General features: G+C 31.1%; 1 long non-coding RNA gene across 1 annotated transcript; it reads right to left on the bottom strand.

Annotated features, from left to right (window-relative positions):
• Window positions 1–257: 257 nt before the first annotated feature.
• On the bottom strand, window positions 258–3,293 carry LOC127700223 (uncharacterized). Its single transcript, XR_007981504.1, has 2 exons — window positions 3,205–3,293; window positions 258–446 (listed from the first exon to the last, which is right to left on the bottom strand). It is a non-coding gene; the product is annotated as an uncharacterized LOC127700223 (long non-coding RNA).
• Between the last annotated feature and the right edge of the window lie 1,203 nt (window positions 3,294–4,496).

Below are 4,496 nucleotides of genomic sequence, written 5' to 3'. Positions count from 1 at the left end.
GTATCAACAATTTCAAAACGAGCAAGTTTATGTAACTGCCACTAGCAGAAATGCACTTAGGATGAGAGGACGTTCCGTAACAGCAACTCGAGGACAGACGGACTTTGATAATGTTTTATAGAGGAAAATAGATTCAACATTTGATTTAGTAAATTTTATAAAATTTCAAGTACATATCAATGTACGGCTAATTTATATATTAATTTATCTATTATTTCTTTACATTTAATGAATGTCTTATATTTTAATAAACCAACCGAGAATATGCTCTATATACGTTTGGCGCTCCTGTGAATCAATCCTCAGTAATTCTCCACCATATGACGAACACGTTTGTTGGATGTGTCCAGGATAGTCGATATAATGTTCTGGGTTAAAGTTGTAACACAAATCAAGATGGCGATAGTGCATAAAACCATCTATGTCTGATGGACACCTGTTTTTCGCTATATATAAAACACAAGCGGTTGAATTATTGTTTAATATACTATTGTTCATTTTATTTGCTGAAAAATAAACTTCTACGAATAAAATTTTCATGAAATTCTAAAAAAGGGAGAAACATTTATTATCTTGGCTAGAACATCATGAAGTATCTATTTCACGTTGTTTTTTTTTTATTTTCAAGCGCGTTACCGATAGAATTTAAAAGTTTATACGACTGTAGATTATACTATTGCGTGTTTTTAAAAAGTAACTCTTGAAACCAACTAATATTTTATTCCATTAGACTGTAAATTACAAGCTGCAAGACACAATGTAGCGATTTATGTCGAGTGAGGTCATAAAGGCTTCATTTTATGTCGAGTGAGGTTATAAATGCTTCATATGATGTCGAGTGAGGTCATAAAGGCTTTATATTTTGTCGAGTGAGGTCATAAAGCTTTCATATTATGTTGAGCAGCTGACATTTTACAATATTGATATGTTGAAAATTGGAAAATCGATTTTGATCCTGTTTGTGTGTTATTCATAATAGAAACAATACTTTGCTTTGAATTAATAGCAAACATAAAGTAGACTACAGACCTTTGGGTCAAACTTATCAATGTGACCTATTCCTGAATATGACTGTTTGCCGAGTGTGGATTCGCATTGCTATACGACGTGTCTCGGTATTTATACATCCAACATTCATGTATTTAGTTATGATGATTCTTTTGTAAGTCTAGTTAGATATTGTGTTATGTCTTATCGTTTGTGGTTTGAATTCTGTATTTTCGGTACATTTCACATATGTCTTAGTTGCCAGTATAGTCGAGTTACTCGTGGTTCGTATGCAGTGTTTTTGTTTTATGTTGTTTGTTTTCAAGTGTGTTTACTGTTTGGTCTTACATGATCTTGCCTTATATTACAGTTATTTTATTTTTATTTTTTATGTGTATGTAAAAGTTCAGATAATTAATCAGCTATTTCATTTATATGATTTTTAGTTTAAAGCAACTATATGCAAAGGATTTTTTTGTTTATACACAGTTTTGATTTAGAAGGAAAACCGACATGGTAAGAAAATACAAATTATAACACCATCACAATTCCATTTTAATATTCTTGTCATGGCTCTGTATCTTGGCATTGCACAAGGTCATGTTTTTCTCTGACTGTTTATGTCGTCTTTACACTAAATCAATTGACTGTTATATGTGTACTGATTGATAATTTAGTCTTAGATGCATGATTTTTTTTATTAGTTGTTATTGGCTTTGAACTAGCTGTCAATAACTGCGAGTACTCTCAGATCTGTACTTACTGTCTTTCTGTTTTGGGGATGTACAAGTACCCGTCCACGTCCACTCTGTGTTTGTTAAATGTATTTCTATTTGTATCCATCTGATGAGTTAAGCCTTTCTCAACTGATTTTTATAGTTTGTTCTTATGTTGTACTGTTACACCACTTTCCCATGTTAGGGGAGGGTTGGGCGCCAGGTAACATGTTTAACCCCGCCACATTCTGTATGTGCCTGTCCCAAGTCAGGAGCCTGTAATTCAGTGGTTGTCGTTTGTTGCTGTGTTACATATTTGTTTTTCGTTTACTATTTTGTACATAAATTAAGCCGTTGGTTTTCTCGTTTGAATTGTTTTACATTTGTCATTTCGGGGCCTTTTATAGCTGACTATGCGATATGGGCTTTGCTCATTGTTGAAGGTCGTATGGTGATCTTTAGTTGTTAATTTCTGTGTCATTTTGGTCTCTTGTGGGGAGTTGTCTTATTGGCAATCATACCACATCTTCTTTTTATATAAGAAAATACATAAAATAATACCATTACAAACTCAATCTTATATTCTTGTACGTGTCTACAATAAAACAAATCTATTCTATTTCTAGAAATTATCTGTGATAATATTAACGTAAAAAAAAAAATACGTCACTTGTGGCATTGATACATACGTGTGAAGTTTATAATTCGTTTGTGGTGTCCTGGTGTGCTGTCGTGGATTCATGGGAGGTGTCAATTGTTTTTCTGTGGTTTACATGTTGTAATGTAATATTATATTATTTATTTATGTGTTTCTCTGTCCTGAGTGTTCTTGCGTTTATTTTTACTGTATTCCTGTCACGTAATGTTGTCATTCTAGCGGTAATTTTAACATTGCTATATAAGTGGGAGGTTTGGCTAGCCATAAAACCAGGTTCAACCCACCATTTTTTTCTTAAAATCTCCTGTTCCAAGTCAGGAATATGGCAGTTGTTATCAAATAGTCATTTCTATGTATGTTGGTGTTTGTTTTTGTTGCAGTTCAGTGTTTCTGTTGTTCCGTTGTTATCATCTTATAGTTGTTGTGTTTCCCTCGGTTTTGGTTTGTGACCCGGATTTTTTTCTCGCTTAATCGATAGATTACTATTGCCTTTATTTATCAACATCGGACGTCGGTGATGAGACTGAACAAAGCTATAAATCCCAAGCAAATCATATATAAAGTTTCTTTATTAATGAATGTTAATTCTACGTCATGACTGACAAAATTTCAAACAATCATTTTTCCAAATCGTTCCGATCATTTTCTCTTTATTTCTTCAAGTTAAGCTCACAGGTTAGAAGCAACATAAAAATGTAACAAAAAATGGCTCAAATAGAGATTACATTTTGTACTATGTACAAAACTTGCACAAATGTCTTTGTTAGCATTGTACAATCACGATCAATATTTCATCATTGTAATAAATTGTCAAGAAATTTAAAATACAATGTTTGTACTTACTAACTACCAAAAGATAAAATGTCCATCCATCTTGTACTTGTTCAGGAACGCTGTATTTAAATGTTTTAGAATGTAATACACATCCTTTTGTAAGTCGGTTGTAGAAAATTGTCATGCATTTTTTATTGTTATAACATTGCTGTAAACAAAATGTCAAAGTATTTTCATTCAAAACAACTAGTGCTCCGGTGTAATGAACTTGTCCAGAATTAACTGCCTGTGCCTTAAAATAGACAGTTGTGGTTTGTACCAAACAAAGTCCACAAATCATAGTAACGTGAAAAAATATACTGCTAGACATTTTTATAACTGACTACGTTGCACTTGGATATTGCTCGTGAAATAAATTCAATGTGATATTATATTCATGGAACATTCAAAGTGTACACTTTTTTAAAACATGATATTGGAGAAATATGATTAGTAAATGTTTATATTGACATCACCAAAGCTTTTAATTTCAAAATCTATTCAAACAAATCACACTTTGAAAATCTATTTCCAATTAAAAAAAAACAAATTTGCATTATCTCGTTTGTCTTTTTAATGACTATTATATAATTCTATACAGAATTGGCCTACATGTCAGAATGATGATGTGAAATAATTATCAAATTGGTCGAGATTTTTTCAAAGAAATAATACGCTAAATTTGATATATGTAAACAAAAAACAAGAGATGATTGTTTGACTACTTTAAGAATGAAACAAACAAAAGGATAACATTTTCAAAGGATATAATTATTTTTGAATGTATATAATTCTATGCATTCTATCAATTATCCGTTTTTAAATATTTGCAGGATCTAAATGCCACTTATCTTTAGAATCAGTTTGGTTTCATATAATTGTATGGACCTGTTTCCTTTTTATATCATTGAATAGGTGCGCTGGTTAACAGATAAGAAAGGTATTTTTAAAACTCATCATTAATTTCCTTGACGCCATTTCTATCAACAGAAAAGTGTTGGGTTTTACAATGAAATAGTATGATAACATATTGGTTGTTATATATTATAGAGACAAATGAATATCATGATACATGAGAAATCATTTCAACACTGTATATGAATGCAATTTGGAATTTTATTCATAGGCCTTGTCAAAATTTAACAAACACATTTACGGTTTTCAAAAATCAATCAAAACTTTAAACAAATATATATCAAAGAGATCAGAACATTCAGGACATTAATTTCAAAAATAAACAGTCATGGAAAACAAACATCAGTTTTTTCGTGATGCATTAAGCAACGAAGTGGTAAATATAAACCTCAAAATTATCATTATTG

The sequence above is a fragment of the Mytilus californianus genome, unplaced genomic scaffold, assembly GCF_021869535.1.
Source record: "Mytilus californianus isolate M0D057914Y unplaced genomic scaffold, xbMytCali1.0.p SCAF_5, whole genome shotgun sequence".
Classification (NCBI taxonomy): Eukaryota; Metazoa; Mollusca; class Bivalvia; order Mytilida; family Mytilidae; genus Mytilus; species Mytilus californianus.
This window is presented reverse-complemented; position numbering and strand designations above follow the sequence as displayed.